Consider the following 18,307-nt stretch of genomic DNA (forward strand, 5'->3'; position numbering starts at 1 on the left):
ATAAATACAATAAATAAAACTATTTTATGTTTTTTTATGTCTTAAGACTAAAAGTAAAAAGATTAAAATTATATTAAAATAAAGTCAAGTAAATATTTTAAAAATATTAAAATACTAAAACTAACTTTAAAATTTGCGCGGGTCAAAAATTACGTGTTTACAGCTGCCCCTCTTTGCTTGGAAACACGAAGAGTTTTCGGAGCAAAGAACAATAAGCAACGTAATTGATTTATGACCCGATGCTTATTCAAAAGAAAATAAAGTTGGCTAAAAAGATTGTGACCGAGCCCTGGTATCTGAGCTGCCTACATATCCTTGGCTATAAAGGAATCAGGCCACGTGTAGTTCAGAAGTGAGAAGGATGATGGAGTACCGAGGTGGAGAGTCGAGTGAAGTGCCGTCGAGGTTCTGGTCCGCGGTTCCTACCATTACATCAAAAATAAAAGGAAAAAATTACAACAAAAGTAAAAGAAAATACAAGATCCTATCTACTTCTTGTCTTTAATCTTTGTGTATCTCCATTTGATCTTCAACATGAGACTGAAAAGTGGACCCTGTTCTTCAGGCGGGCTCCTGATGCTTCTTAAATTTGCGAATTGAAGTAAGTCCGAAATGAATTCCCTTGTTCTCCAGGTGGGCGCCTGATTACCAACAACTTGAATTGTATTCCCTCGTTATCCAGGTGGGTGCATGATTACCAACAACTTAAATTGTATTCCCTCGTTATCTAAGTGGGTGCCTGATATTGCAACAAAACAGACAAAACAAAAGAAATTTTTCTGCCCCAGTTTGGGATTTGGGCATATTTGTGAATGTTAATCGGATCATGTTACCTATAGAGCTATAAGAATTCAAAAACTAAATCCCATTATCCAGGAGGGCCCTGAAAACTTCGAATTAAATCTCATCTAAAACTTAAAACTAAATCTCATTATCCATGAGGGTCCTGAGAATTTAAAACTAAATCCCATTATCCAGGAGGGTCCTAAAGATTTAAAAACTAAATCCCATTATCCAGGAGGGTCCTGAAAACTTTTTAAAATTAAATCTCATTATCCAGGAGGGTCCTGAAAATTTAAAAACTAAATCCCATTATCCAGGAGGGTCCTGAAAATTTAAAAGCTAAATCCCATTATTCAGGAGGGTCCTGAAAATTTTAAATTAAATCCCATTATCCAGGAGGGTCCTGAAAATTTAAAAACTAAATCCCATTATCTAGGAGGGTCCTTAAAATTTAAAAGCTAGATCCCATTATCCAGGAGGGTCCTGAAAATTTTAAATTAAATCCTATTATCCAGGAGGGTCCTGAGAATTTTAAAAACTAAATCCCATTATCCAGGAAGGTCCTGAAAATTTAAAAACTAAATCCCATTATCCAGGAGGGTCCTGAAAATTTTAGAACTAAATCCCATTATCCAAGAGGGTCCTGAGAATTTAAAACTAAATCCCATTATCCAGAAGGGTCCTGAAAATTTTAAGAACTAAATCCCATTATCCAGGAGGGTCCTGAGAATTTTAAAAACTAAATCCCATTATCTAGGAGGATCCTGAGAATTTAAAAACTAAATCCCATTATCTAGGAGGGTCTTGAAAATTTAAAAACTAAATCCCATTATCCAGGAGGGTCCTGAGAATTTAAAACTAAATCCCATTTTCCAGGAGGGTCCTGAAAATTTAAAAGCTAAATCCCATTATCCAGGAGGGTCCTGAGAATTTAAAACTAAATCCCATTATCCAGGAGGGTCCTGAGAATTTAAAACTAAATCCCATTATCCAGGAGGGTCCTGAGAATTTAAAACTAAATCCCATTATCCAGGAGGGTCCTGAAAATTTAAAAACTAAATCCCATTATCCAGGAGGGTCCTGAAAATTTTAAAATGAAATCCCATTATCCAGGAGGGTCCTGAAAATTTTAAAACGAACTTACCTGAGTCATGCTCTCATCTTTGAGGATTCTGAATAGAATTTCTTGCTCCCTGAACCATGCTTTTCCATGGGAGGTCCCTGTGGATTTAAAAATTTTCTTGCCCCTGTTTCAGACAAATAGAATCTTGTTAGTTTGAAAATGTGCTGGTTAGTTTGTGGCATCCTTGCTGAGTGTCTGCTTCCGCCACTGCCATGCTTCATTCTGATTAGCTAATTCGGGCTAGCAAGAAGTTGTTTGACCTTTTGATTAGAACTGGACCACAAAACCTCTGCATGACCTGAATCTCTCACACTCACTTGTTGCATTGTGTTTTCATTTTGAAAGTTCTTGAATCCTTGTATTTACTCAAAATTCAAGATTCACTTGATTGCCTGAACCTCAGTTATCACCATACTGCTTATTCTAAATCATGTCAATTGTGATGTGCCTGGCCGGACTCCGCTTTGTGCAATTTAGAAGTTGGTAGTAGACTTTGAAATCCTTTCCTTCTTGTTCAACTAGGGCTGACTCCAAAGAGACCCATAAAGATAGACTCAAAGAGCAAAGTGAAATGATTTTTGACAACAAGGAAAAAAGGAAAATTTTGAGCACAGATGACTATATGAAGAAGAATGAGAAAAGAAGACTTATCTGAGGGAAGCAGCCAGCTCCAATGATCATGACATGCATTTAGGACCGATCAGCCTAATCCGTCCAACCAATCATATTTTCAGTTCATGTCCTGTCTTCATACTTCAAAACCGGGCTTTCACTGATCCAAATTCTCTGTAAAGTCATGAGCCTCATTCGACTTGTAGTGCCCCAAAGGGTTTTCACCAACAAGCCTCTCTCATTTGTTCATCTCTCAACTCACCATCGCCTTATGGTGCCCGCAAGGGTTTTCACCAATAAGACTCTCATTTTAAATTTTCTCTCAGCTCACCACCGCCTTACGGTGCCCGTGAGGGTTTTCACCAATAAGACTCTCTCATTTCTTCAATTTTCCTTTGTGCTCATGATCAAAGTGTTACCCATGATGTAAATCATACCTCTGTCTCGCTTGACCTGGCATCCTCAAAGAGATCAGAAGGTCTTTCTTTGGACCGTAATGTAGACTTTTGGACAGGGTTAGAAAGAAAGGGTGGCATGAAGGCTCAAACTAATTTAAGATGAAAAGGGGTTAAAATTACAACTTTTGGAATCAAATCTTTTCAAAAACCTAAACTTCTGCCCCAGTTTCTTTGAGTCTGGGGAATTTTAATTTTTATTTTGATGAGACCGAACCGTGAGGCTGCCTACGTATCCTTAAAAGGAATTAGGTCAAACGTAGTTCAAAAGGACGTTGTTTGTTTTTGTTGCTTTTCTTTTCTTTTCTCTTCTTTTTTTTTCTTTTTTTTTCTTTATTTCTTTTTCTTTTTTCTTTTCTCTTTTTTTTTTCTTTCTTTCTTTCTTTTTCTTTTTTTTTCTTTTTTTCTTTTTCTTTCTTTTTCATTCTTCTTATTTTTCATTCATTCATTCATTTTTTTTGTTCTCTAGTTCTGTTACTGATTCCAAAAGAGGGGTATGAAAGAAAATAAATAAAGCTCAAAAGGGTAACAAAGGATGAAAGTGTTTGGGTTAGCGGAACAAAATGTCCTCGTCATTTCAACTTTGAACATGCCAAGTATAAAATACAACTGAAGGTAAGCAATGAAATCATACATAGTACCTCTTAACTGCATCAGAATTGATAGCCATATCTACACATTTGTCTTCTATGTCTGTTAAATACAAAGCGCCATTGAGCAACACTCTTGTCACTATGAACGACCCCTGCCAGTTTGGGGCGAACTTGCCTTTAGCTTCAGCCTGATGAGGAAGGATGCGTTTCAACACCATCTGGCCCGCTTCGAATTTCCGAGGACGCACCTTTTTGTTGTATGCTCTTGCCATTCTCTTTTGATACAATTGACCATGACATACTGCAGCTAACCTTTTCTCATCAATCAAACTCAACCGCTCTAGCCGGGTTTTGACCCACTCATCATCATCAATTTCAGCTTCTGCAATGATCCGAAGGGATGGAATCTCAACTTCCGCAGGTATAACTGTCTCAGTTCCATATACCAGCAGATAAGGAGTTGCACCTACTGAAGTGCGAACAGTAATGCGATAACCCAGTAAGGCAAAAGGCAACCTTTCATGCCACTGTCTAGAACCTTAAACCATCTTACAAAGTATCTTCTTTATGTTCTTGTTAGCAGCCTCAACAGCTCCATTTGCCTTGGGGCGATATAGAGTGGAGTTCCAATGCATGATCTTGAATTGTTGGCATACCTCTTTCATCAAATGACTGTTGAGATTAGCAGCATTGTCTGTGACGATCACCTTGGGAATTCCGAACCGACAAATGATATTTGAATGAACAAAATCCACCACCACCTTCTTGGTCACGGATTTGAAAGTTACAGCTTCGACCCACTTGGTAAAGTAATCAATGGCCACCAGAATAAACCTATGCCCGTTTGACGTTGCCGGCTCAATTGGTCCAATGACATCCATGCCCCAAGCAACAAAGGGCCAAGGTGTAGACATTGTGTGTAACTCAGATGGGGGAGAATGAATCAAATCACCATGTACCTGGCATTGATGACACTTGCGAACAAAACTGATACAATCCCGTTCCATGGTGAGCCAATAATAACCCGCTCGAAGTATCTTCTTTGCCAAGACATACCCGTTCATGTGCGGCCCGCAAACTCCAGAATGCACTTCGGACATGATAGTTGAAGCTTCTTTAGCGTCTATGCACCTCAGCAGTCCTAAATCCGGAGTCCTCTTGTACAAGATTCCTCCACTCAAGAAAAATCCACTAGCCAGACGTCGAATGGTTCTCTTTTGGTCACCTGTAACATGTACTGGATATACCCCCGACCTGATGTATTCCTTGACATCGTGGAACCAAGGTTCGCCATCTATTTCCTCTTCCACCACATTACAATAAGCATGTTGATAACGAACTTGGATATGCACGGGGTCGACATAAGCCTTGTCCGGATGATGCAACATTGATGCCAGAGTGGCCAAGGCATCAACAATCTCATTATGAATCCTGGGAATATGTCTAAATTCAACCGACCTGAACCGTTGACAAAGATCATGCAGACACTGTCGGTACGGTATGAGCTTCAAATCTCAAGTCTCCCATTCTCCTTGAATCTGATGAACCAACAAATCTGAATCTCCCAGAACCAGTATTTCCTGGACTCCCATGTCTACAACTAACCTCAAACCTAGAATGCATGCTTCGTACTCGGCCATATTGTTGGTGCAATGATCAAAGCTGGGCTGTTACAGGGTAGTGTTGCCCTGTTTCAGATATAAGTACAGCCCCTACTCCGACACTCTTCATGTTAGCAGCTCCATCAAAGAAGAGTTTCAAACCTGGCTTTTCATCTCGATCAACCTCGTCAACAGACATGATCTCTTCATCAGGAAAATAAGTCTTCAGTGTCTCATATTCATCATCCACCAGATTCTCGGCCAAGTGGCCGGCCAAGGCTTGGGCCTTCATCGCGGTCCGAGTCACATAGATGATGTCAAACTCAGTAAGTAAAATCTGCCACTTCGCCAGTCTTCCCGTAGGAATAGGCTTCTAAAAGATATACTTTAGAGGATCCATGCGGGAAATGAGGTAAGTAGTGTAGGACGACAGATAATGCTTCAACTTTTGTGCAACCCAAGTCAGGGCGCAACATGTCCTCTCAAGCAGAGTGTACTTAACCTCATAGGGAGTGAACTTCTTACTAAGATAATAGATTGCTTTCTCCTTCTTTTTCGTGATGTCATGTTGACCCAATACACAACCAAAAGAATTATCCAAGACTGTCAAATAGAGAATTAAAGGTCTTCCAAGCTCTGGTGGGACCAACACAGGTGGATTCGACAGGTACCTCTTAATCTTATCAAATGCTTCTTGACATTCGTCAGTCCACTTGACCACAACATTCTTCTTCAGCAGCTTAAAGATGGGCTCACAGGTTGTCGTGAGCTGAGCAATAAACCTGCTGATGTAATTTAACCTTCCAAGCAAACTCATCACCTCTGTTTTGTTCTTTGGTGGCGGTAACTCTTGAATGGATTTGATCTTCGATGGATCTAACTCAATGCCGCATCTGCTAACCACGAATCCTAGCAGCTTCCCCGACGGGACACCAAATGCACATTTCGCTGGATTGAGCTTGAGGTTATACCCGTGGAGTCTTTGGAAAAACTTCCTCAAATCCTTAACATGGTCAGACTGCTTCTTTGACTTTATGATCACATCATCTACATAAACCTCAATCTCCCTGTGTATCATGTCATGAAATATGGTAGTCATCGCCCTCATGTAAGTTGCCCCAGCATTCTTCAAACCAAATGGCATTACCCGATAACAATATGTTCCCCATGGCGTGATGAACGCTGTCTTTTCTGCATCTTCCTCATCTATCGAGATCTGGTGATATCCCGCATAACAGTCCACAAAAGACCCAATCTCATGCTTGACACAATTATCGATCAGAATGTGAATGTTCGGCAATGGAAAATCATCCTTTGGGCTTGCTTTGTTAAGATCACGGTAATCAACACAGATCCTGGTCTTACCATCCTTCTTTGGTACTGGCACAACATTGGCTAACCAAGTGGGATATCGAGTGACCCGAATGACCTTTGCAGTAAGTTGTTTTGTGATTTCTTCTTTGATCTTCACACTCATATCAGTCTTGAACTTTCACAACTTTTGCTTGACAGGAGGGAATGCTGGATCGGTTGGCAATTTATGAACTACCAGATCAGTGCTCAGGCCCGGCATATCATCATATGACCATGCAAAGACATCTTTGTACTCAAACAATGTTTTGATTATTGCCTCCTTAACTTGCGGATCTAAATGCACACTTATCTTTTTTTCCCTAACATCATCCTGGTCCCCTAAATTGATTGCTTCAGTCTCACTCAAATTAGGCTTTGGTTTTTCTTCAAATTGTTTTAGCTCTTTACTGATTTCCTCAAATGCTGCTTCTTCATCATATTTTATTTCATCATCATATTCTACTTCTTGGATTGTTATTTCAGAATTATATTGGTTTTTAAGACTCGGCTGAAAACTCTTCATGCATGTCATGTCACTGCAACCAGCATAAAAAGAACTGTACAAAAGAAGAAAAAAACAAAATAAAACACTATTAAGAATAACGGAAAATGAAAAATTGCATTTCATTGAAAATAAAAGGATAACAGGGTTTGAACATCAAAACAAGCAAAAACTAAAAATCTGGATTACAACCCTGGAATAACCCAGCTAATAGAAAGGAAAACAAAGCAAACTACCAAAACTCCTTCCTGGTGGGGAGAGGAGTAGCTTCCCAATTGCTAAGCTTCACGTTTGGGCCAACGAGCTGCACATCTGCTTTACTAAAGCCTTCACCAACTTCTACCATATTGACCTCTTCGAACAGACTTTGGAACCTCTTGATCAGCTCTTCATCAACATCGACCACAAGTTTTGGGATTGAGGAGGTTGGAGGCTTTTCGGCCCCTGGCTTGACAAAAGACATAGAGATGTGTGGGATGGGATTGGGGAGCGACCATACCTTCTGTTTCAGATTTTTAACCCTTTTTACGTCCTTCTCTGTGAGCATGAATCCCAAACCAAATGTACCAAGATTCCCACTGGGGCGCACTAGATGCACAATACCCTGCAGAGATGAGCCCAGACCATTGCCCGACACAAAACCATTCTTCAATATTTCATTCACAACCATGACGGACGTAAAGGATAGCTTAGGACCCGGAATGCATTTTCCTTCAGAAAATTTCTCAACAGACACTGTTTCAAAAGTCTGATAGACCCAAGGTCCCTTATTATCTTCAGCTTCGATGAACGGAACAATTTTATCATTACAGGCTGACAAGTCCTCATCACCGTGCACAACTATTTCCTGTGTGTCCCATTCAAACTTCACCATTTGGTGCAGAGAAGGGACCGCCTTAGCAACATGTATCCAGGGCCTGCCCAACAACAGATTGTAGGAGACAGCCACATCTAACACTTGGAATTCCATGGTAAACTCAACAGGCCCTATTGACAATTCGAGCATTATATCTCCAACAGAATCTTTACCTCCCCTATCAAAGCCTCGAACACACACACTGTTCAAGTGGATTCTTTTGGTGCCAATATTCAATTTTTGCAGAGTAGACAAAGGAAAAATATTCGCACTAGAGCCATTATCAACCAAAACCCTTGAGACAACAGAATCTTCACACTTCACCGTGAGATAAAGAGCTCGGTTGTGTTCTGTACCCTCCATAGGAAGTTCATCGTCTGAGAAAGTGATCCTATTTGCTTCGAAGATCTTGCCAGCTATCTTTTCCAAGTGGTTCACTGTGATCTTATCAGGAACATGTGCCTCATTAAAAATCTTCATCAAGACCCTGCGATGTTCATCTGAATGTATCAACAAAGACAAAAGAGAAATCTGAGCTGGTGTTTTCTTTAACTACTCCACAATGGAATAATCCTGCACTCTCATCTTTTTCAAGAACTCCTCAGTGTCTTCCTCAGTGACCGATTTCTTTACTAGCATTGGGCTATCCTTGAATGGCTTGGCTTTCCTTAATTCTTCTGGGGTGAAACATCTCCCAGAACGAGTCAATCCTCCAGTTTCATTGACTTCTTCCTCTATTTCTTTTCCTTTGTATGTCACTATCACTTATTTATAATTCCACGGAACAACCTTGGCATCCACCACTGGAAGCTAGGTTACTGGTTTAATGATGATAGGGGTAGTAGGAGCCCCCTTCACAACTATGACAGGCTTACTTGAAATCCCTGGTACTACCACTTTTGAACTTTCCGGCCTTGCCCCGATATCTTTCGTCAGCCCTTTCACGACCAACACTAGTGGTTTCGAATTGAGTGAGCTCAGCTTTCCTGTCATCCCTTCAACTGTCAAGGGCGTTGCTTTGGTAGAGTCTGAAGCTTTAACCAAATTGCTTTCACTGGCCCGAATCATCATGACGGACTTAGAAGACATTTTGGGCTCCCCATCCTTGTGAACTATTTCAATCATGTGCGTCTCTGCATGGGCTGGTAAAGAGTTTTGGTTGATGTTTGGCGCATCTGGGCTTTGGACTACAATTTGGTTTGTATCAATGAGCTCCTGGATTGCCCGTTTCAAATGCCAACACTTCTCTATGTCATGCCCTGGAGCATCAGAACAATAGGCGCATCTTCGGGAATAATCGAGGTTTTTTGGAGTGGGATTTGGTATCTTTGACTCAATCAGCCTCAAGACGTCCAACTGCCTTAACCTTTGAAACAGACTAGCATAGGACTCTCCAAGCGGGGTACAAGTTTGTTTCCGCTGCTGCCTCTCTCTCCTATACTCTGGTCTTGATCAAAAATTTGAACCAGTGGGGTTTTGATAGGGTTGTGGGGGTGGATAGGTATTTTGTGGAGCTGGGTAGATATTCTACGGAGCTGGAGCACGCCATTGTGGGTAAGGAGAGGTTTGAGCATATGACTGTGCGTGGTGAACAAGGTATTGGGATGGCCTAGCTGAGTATTGGGGGTTTTGCGGGGAAAAATAATGTTGAGGTGGATTATATGGAGCTTGGGCGTAGGCTTGGGGTCGGGGTCGAGGAAGGATGTACTGATGAGGTGAACCCCTCTGTCCATGCCATGATCCGGAGACAAACATAGCAACATCTTCCTTCTTCTTCTTGCCTAGCAAACTTCCGATACCACTCTGGATTGCCTGGGTGGTTGCTTTTATAGCAGAATAGCTCATGATCTTACTTGACTTGAGCCCCTCTTCCACCATTTCTCCCATCTTCACCACATCATTGAAAGACTTATCAATGGCTGAGATCAAGTGGCCATAGTAAGTGGGCTTTAGGGCTTGAAAAAAGTATTTAACCATCTCGTCCTCTTCCATCGGAGGATTGACTCGTGCAACTTGCTCCCTCCATCAGAACCCATATTCTCTAAAGCTTTCACTGGGTTTCTTTTCCTCTCAGGTCAGAGATAGGCGGTCTGGAACAATGTCTATATTGTACTGAAAGTGCCGGGCAAAAGTCTGAGCCATATCGTCCCAGATGTACCACCTGCTAGCGTCCTGGCGGGTGTACCATTCTAAAGTTGCCCCACTCAGACTTTGGCTGAAGTATGCCATTAGTAATTCATCTTTCCCCCCTGTGCCTCTCATTTTACTACAATAACCTCTCAGATGAGGTACAGGATCACCTTGTCCGTCATACAAGTCAAACTTGGGCATCTTGAACCCGGCAGGCAATTGGACATCGGGGAACAAACACAAATCCTTATAGGCTACACTCACTTGGTTTCCCAACCCTTGCATATTTCTCAATGATTGCTACAGACTCTGTACCTTCCTAAACATCTCTTCTTGCTCTGCGTTCTTGGGTAGTTTGTCTGTTTCAACATGAGGCTCAAATTGGGGATTGTAAGAGTAAGGATCTGGGACTTTGAGGGTGGGCTCCGGTGCATAGTAGTGGGAATCTATAGCAAGGAATGCGGGATCACTAGAGGATCGATGGAGGGTAGCTTGTGGAGGGGGTACAAAAATAGGAGCAGATGTCGGATCAGGGTGTGAGGTTGTTTTGGCTGGCGGAGCACGAACAGTTTGGGCTAAAGTGCCGGGGTAGTTGTGGTAAGGGGTAAAGCCAGGTGCGTGTTGTGGGGAAAGATCAATGGTATTGGGCATCTGGGATTGAGAGAGTGGTGGAATGGAAGCATGGTTTTCTGTGTAGTTGGTAGGGAACGAGGGTGGATGATGTCCCTTAATCCAGGCTTGATACATTTCTGCCATCATATGCTTCAACCTTCGGACCTGCTCTTGCAGTTCCGATTCCAACTCAACGATCTCCCTTGGTGGGTCTACAACTCCAGTGTCTGTTTCCTTGCTAACCATAACTATTTGACGCTTTGATCGGGTGTTGTATGGATGACTTGCCAGGATGCCAACAAACTAACCACCTTCCTGAAACTTAATAGAGATAATAGAGGACAACAACACAAAACCACCATGTTAGTGTTAGAGCATTTATGAAATAATAATATCACATTACGTGCAATGCACCTAGCAACAATCAACGGTTCTAAAATGGCTTTGAGGGTCGCAGGGTCATATGGCATCATCCCAATTTGCTCATTTCAATCCTTTCTTCTCTTTCTTTTCCAACACCTCTTATCACTCTTTTCTTTTTCTTTCTCTTTTTATTTTGAACCAAAAATGATTTGATCGGACCCGATGTAGGTTGTCTACGTATCATGTCCCTCATGAATCAGACCAAGCGTAGTTCTGGAGAAGTGGTGGAAAATAAATTGAAAACAAAATCTTTTTGGGATTTTTCATTTAAAACTTTTCGATATTAAAATACAGAGGGAAATACGATAGTGAAAGACATGACAAACTCAACTACACTACGACAGACTCTAACATTACCTAAAGGACTCGGTACTTCTAGACAAGACACGAAAGTAAAAGACAACATAAGACAATCTCAAAACACCTAAATAGAATGACTCCTCAAGCTGCTCCTGAATGCGACTGTCCTGACCGGGATGGTCCTGGGCTGTCTGCCATGCTCAAACTCTGTAACATGCCTCGTAAAGAAACACCGATGCTGGGAATAAAGGCCCTGGCATGTGCCCCTGCATCCTGAAGGCCGACCCTAAACAAATACTGGCTATGCTGCTCCACATTTGCTGCCAATCCCGCTAACTGAGACTTTATCAACTCAAGCTTATCCCAGGGATCTTGGTCCAATGCCTCCCCAAAATCATCTATCTGAATTGCCCGCCCCCTAAGTTGTGCTGGCAATGGGGTGCTGACCCCTGGCGGGACGGACTGTAACCAAATCAAGTACTCCTGAGTACACTCGGGCCTGCCAACGTCCTCTACTAATGTATTTTTCTTCATCCTCTTTGCATTGTTCCAGTATTGCACATACTTGATTTCATCAGCCGCCTTTTTGCTAAAATTTATGATGTGCCTTCGAAGGTTCAAAGTTGGAGGCTCCTCTTGTCTTCTACCCAATTGCCACATTACCCTAATGAGAGTGTACGACCTAACACACTTGAGTCCTATCAGCATCAGGAAAGGCTGCATGAGGCACCCTACCAAGATATCATCCAAAGGTAGCCAAAGGTAAGCCCACAAAACATTCCCATTTGTCCTCAAACCAAGGAACTCAATCCAAGCCGTGACGCCTACTGGGTACGTAAACTTAGGAGATTTCATCCTGCGTTCGATGCATACCACCTGATCCCTCAAGGCACGGTCGATGGGACAAAGTAAGGAAGCGGTGTGCAAATGCTCTATCATCCACAGCTGTAGCAAAAGGTTACTTCCCTCAAAATATCTGACACCTCCCCTAACCTCACTCAGGGCTCGGTACAACTCTGCTAAGATCATCGGCACAACGGTAACGGTTTTGCGTTGCTTCTCATGAAATAGTGCCATTACCACTGACTGTAGACGGGTACTAATGTGCCTCTCATATAATGGAAAAATCAATAATTAAAACAAAGCAAGGCTGAAAGCTTCGAGGCGACGTCTTTGCCACTTTGCCTTGGTTGTGCAGAACTCATCCCAAAAGACATCAAAACTATCATGTGGTCCAAATCTAGCAAAAAAATAATCCAAGGATATCCAGGACTGCTCGAGACATTTTAAATGCTTATTATCTTTCAGGCCCAGGTCGCTGAGGAATCTTGTCCTAGAGTGGTCTCGGGGAAGTATCATGTCCTTGCCTATATAGTTTAAACGAGTGAGACCAGACATTTCCGCCAAGGTAGGAGTCATCTCACACTCTCCAAATCTGAAAATCAAATTTTGCGGATCCCAATAAGTCAGCATCACCTCCACTAAGTCTGGGGGGGGGGTGTGATATCAAGAAGGGAAGTTAGGGTGCCCAATTTCTGCATTAACTCATGCTGCTCTAACGATGAAAACATTTTCCACCACTTGATCAACTTCCTAGGAATCTTTACTACCATCAGCACTTTGGATCGAATCAGCGGGTCCATACCTGAATGAAGCAAACATGGTTAGCGACTCGGGACACTACGTGACCCCACTACATTTCCTAGTCGACAAATGCAGGACACAACTTGGCTATATTTGCAAAATGGCCTAAGTGGCTGAAAGTGGCTATTAGCGCAAACTTGACAGAGTTGACCCCTAATGCATGAGAAATCTATTTAAAGCTTACATGACTCTAATATCCCGACAATCATGATCTTAAAAATTATTTTGCAGAAATGGACCCTTTTTGCAAAAATGGCCGATGTGGCCAAATGTGGCTAGGGACGCAAACACGACATGGATGGACCTTAAAGTGATATGACACCGAGTTATAAATCAAGATCCTAAGACATGGGTAATTGAGCCACTCTTGCAAAAATAACCCTATTTTGCAAGAATGACTGATGTGGCCAAAAGTGGCTAGACATGCAAATTTGACAGGAATGAACCTTAGAATTAAGAGGACACTTTATTGTAGACTCAAGATAATAGGACAAGAGATAGCAAACTACTTTGAGAAAGCACTTCTATTTTTGCAAAAACGGCCAAAGTGGCCAAATATGGCTACGACCCCGGAAGCCAAGAACCTAGGACCTAATCGGAAGATCGGACCCTATGTGGGTTGCCTACGTATCCCGCCCCAGAAGACGAGAATCAGGTTCCCGTAGTTCGGGAAGATTGGTCATGGGAGAAAGCCTTTTTAAAAAAAATGCAACTAATTTGGAAAAACCATATTTTTTGTCTTTTTGAGAAATGATGGAAAATGTAAACTCTTTTCGATTTTTTTTTTTTGAATTTTTGGAAAATGATGGAAAATGTAAAATCTTTTGGATTTTCTTTTTTTTCCCTTCTTTTTGGAAAATAATGGGAAAATGTAAAATCTTTTTTGGATTTTTCATTTTCATTTTTTTTTAAAAAAGTAGTGAAAGAAAAATATAACTGGGCCCTACTTGCTTCGTCTTTCACCCTTTTTCCCAAACATCGGTCCGCCAAATGACCTTTTTACCCTCAAAGATGCAACATGTATCACATAGGGATGATTGAATGTCTTTTTGGGCCACAGGCCTATTTTGACAAAATTTGGATAGGCTTCCTACAAAGGGACACGGTACCTTGGACCGAGCCCTGTTAGGTCTAAATGACATGATGCAAATAAAAATGACCTATAGGCTGACCTAAGTTTGGGGTTCACTAACAAGGCAATTCGGGGGAGCGTATGGTCGATGGTGGCTGCTCAAGCTTTCCTCCCACTCCATATGTCCGACGGCCCCCCCTCCTAAATTAAGGGTGACTCAACAAAGAGTTCGTGCACGCGACGCGTACTCCGAGACTTGTTGCAGAAAGAAGACCCATAGTTATGCACATGATGACAATTTATAAAGCAGTAACACATAAAGGAAAAACTATAAACAAATAAGCAACTAGCAAATAAAAACGATATAAATAAAATAAAAGTCAAACAAAACACATAAAAACCTCAACTGAATATCCTAAAAACCAACAAGATCAAGTACTAGCTCGAATCTGCAGCTCCCCAGCAGAGTCGCCAGAGATGTCACACCCCTTTTTAACCAAACTTCACTAAACCCTCTTAAATAAATAAAAATATTTAGTAAAGCTCAAAAGGGCATTTAATTAAAAAGTGACAAAATTGTGTTCATAAGGAAATAATTCAGAGTCGCCACCTGACTTTGATTTCGGTGTGCCAGGTCACCGTTTTTCTTTTAAAACGACTTTTCCTTTTAAAACATTTCAGACTCTAAAACTAAGTCCGCACCAGAGATTAGGGTAAGGGGATTCATTTGACTCGGGGAGAAGGTGTTAAGCACTCCCCGAGTCCCGTAGCTAGTACGGTTGCGTACATGATCAAGTTGGCTTTTAAAATATTCGAATTGGGGCGAAAAACACAAAAAAAGAGCAAAAATCAAACACACAAGAGGCTCGAGGTCGTCCCCATCTAGATTAAACAAAACAAGAAAATAATAATAGCCTATAATATGTTCACTCTACCATGTCCGTCACGGCCTTCAACTACATTCACTTTGGGGCATACCCCTGATAAAAGAACACAAAAATACATATACAAACTCTACGGGGCATTCCCCTGATGAATTTAACTAAGGGAACGACCTCTCGCCTCGAAACTAACCAAAATCCTAAGGCTTTCCTACCCAAGTGAGGTCGGCCTAGACATATTCCTAGCGATTAATTTAACTAAAAGAGATAAAACAACGTATAATTCATGCAATATCCGAAGTTCTTTGGCTTCATCAACATAAAAAGAATAATTTTCCTTTTTTAATTAACCACGACCAACATGTGTTATGTCCATTTGATATTTCCCTGCCCATCTGCTTTAATAATTCATTTCATTAGAATTTATCCTACTTCCATTCTTACCCCACAAATACAAATTGGAATGAAGCAAACAGACAATCCATAACTGAACATTTATCACATGAATTTCAAGTAGCAAGTAAACTAAGCACAATTAAGCATAATAGAGAAATTAATTAAAATAAGTGCTGAAATAATGTCAAATTTAAGAGGAGAAAGAGAAATGAACCTCGACCAAACTTCCAAACGAAAAACAGCAAATCCTGACCGGGACACTCGAACGACGATCAACAACGGTAAACTCGAAACAACCACGGCTCAATCAAATTCCATGTTCAAAACCAAAATCTGAAGAAAATGAATGAAGAAGCAGGATTTTCTTTTTCTTTTGTTTTGTTTCTGATTTAAAAATGAAAATAAAACTTGAATTAAGAACTAATCTCAAGTTATTTTCATTCTTTCTCGTTTCCAGATTCTGTACGATGGCTGCTGGAGATTTTGCTCTCTCGTTTCCGGCGAGTTTGCCGGTGATGGGAGTAAGACAAAAACGAGAGAGAGAAAGAGGCCGGGGTCAGCTTGGAGAAGGGTTGGCGTTCTGGGTTCGGAGTGGCTGTCGGCAGCTGTGAGGTGAGGGACGGTGGCTGAGGTTGGAGACGAAGCAAAATGGGTCATTTGGTGGTCGGAGAAGCAGCAGCCGCTGCCGGTTTTGTTAAGGGAAAAGGGTGGTCGTCGCTGGATGCTTGGAGATGGTGAAGTTGGCGTAGGGGATTGCGGGGGAAGGGAGATGCGGCTGGTTCCTCTTTTTTTAGTTCAAGACTAGGAATGGAAAACCTTGGGTTAGGGTTTCTATATTTGGGTATTTTATATGAAGGTGAGAAGGTATGATGACCATTGGATCAGAAAGAAATAGATGGCTCGGATTAAATCTTGCACATAAATGGACTAATGGGTTGGGAAGAGTGGGCTAAGAATAATTGGGTTTAAGTTAAAAGAAAATGGACTCACACATTTGGGCCTATAAATTTTCTTGTTGGACAAAGACAAACTCAAAAATCCTACCAAAATATTAATTAAACTTAGTTAAGTAAAAAAAAAATTTAAAAATGAAACTATTTTTTTTGTATTTTTAAATGTTATAACAATAAAGTAAAAAGTAAAGAAAATAGTCTAAAGTCATGATAAAATTAAGATACCATGAATAAAAATATACTAATTGATCTTAAACTAAAGATAAAAATATAGAAAAGCGATAAACACAATAAATAAAACTATTTTATGTTTTTTTTATGTCTTAGGACTAAAAGTAAAAATATTAAAATTATAATAAAATAAAGTCAAGTAAATATTTTAAAAATATTAAAATACTAAAACTAACTTTAAAATTTGCGCGGGTCAAAAATTACGTGCTTACAATAACTATTCAAAAGGAGAATGGTAAATGAAAAAAGAGGGAACTTGAAATTGAAAAGATTCAAACTAACTTAAAATTTTATTTTTTAGAATATTTGAAACTCAACGATCTTCAATGTGAAAGATAGGGAAATTGGATTCGAAATTGGGACCTAAGAGCTAAAGGTGCACAAAGTCACCACTGCACCAAATGCTCGCTTCAACATGGGTTCCCATATGCATATTTAAGTAATTTATCTGTGATACACAGTTTGGAGAGGGGTGCACGGGTTCACATGCCCCATACCCCTCCACGTGGATCCGCCCCTGATCGATACAAGTTGTATCCTTTGTATACACCCCTGTATACAGTCGATATAAGTTGTATCCTTTGTATATGTATGGGTCAAAATCTGACCACAAGATGATTATCATTAAAACGAATGATATGGGTCGACCAAGCCATAGTCGTTCCCACGAGGCGTAATAGCAAAGAGTATTTCGGCCACTACCGACATCGAGCCATCAGAAAGCTTACAAAGCAGAACCTATGTCGTAATACTTGGGCGAGTAAGGAAGAGTACATCCATGAGAGGGTACGCCGGTTAAAGACAGTTGGATAAAGGGGAAAATTGGTAATATATATGTAAGGAAAGAAAGCAAGGAGAGGGGGCAGACAGAGATTTCACAATCCTCAGATTTTGGTTCTCAACAGGAGGGGACTTCCAACAACAAGCCAAAAGCTCAGATTTTGGTTACAACCTTTTGTAATCATCATTGATGAATCAATAAAGATAGATTTCATAAGTTATCAACAACTTTTCCTCTTTTCTTTCTTTGCTCTTACAAGTACGGAACAATATATCAAAGATGTAAGCTTATCATTTACATTTGATATCTGTTAATCACCTTAAGAAATGTTATATAAGCTCAGTCTCTTTCTATCCTCATATTCAATATGTTCAGATCTAGAGTTAATTATGTTTGACTAAGATTTACCCTACCCTCTCTTCATTAATTAGTTTAAATAAAAGGTTTAATACTTTTTTGGTCAAACAATTTGGCGCCGTTTGTGGGGATTTCTCAGCCAAATATTTTAGTTTCCTTTAGATCTAGAACCAACCAAGTATCACTACCAGGCTGTCATGGCCTCACCATTTCAACATAAACACTAACTCGAAAGAATGGTAGGTAAGCCTTTGAGATAACCGTACCAATCTAGGTCAGATCTCTACATAAAATAGAAATTGTGACCGATGTCTATGCAAAACCCATGCCTCACCTATAATTATGGGTTTGACACGCCATATGCATGTTTAAAGTAGAATCGCGGTTACTATGCATTTGGCATGACCACAATCTCACTTGACGTATTCTCCTTATATACCGACCCATACTCCCACCTCTTGGGAAGGGACGATAGCCTATTATGTGATCTTTTGAAACAACGGGCATATTTTGCCCTATCTTCGTATCCACACACATTGGACAATTTACGAACAAAGTATGACATGTTTCCCTTGTTTTTTGTGCATATCGGAAGGGGTCGGACCGGGACTCGATTTTGACATCCCAATAAGCAATGTAAGTCCAACCC

This window comes from Nicotiana tabacum, chromosome 11 (assembly GCF_000715075.1).
Source record: "Nicotiana tabacum cultivar K326 chromosome 11, ASM71507v2, whole genome shotgun sequence".
In the NCBI taxonomy this organism is placed as follows: domain Eukaryota; kingdom Viridiplantae; phylum Streptophyta; class Magnoliopsida; order Solanales; family Solanaceae; genus Nicotiana; species Nicotiana tabacum.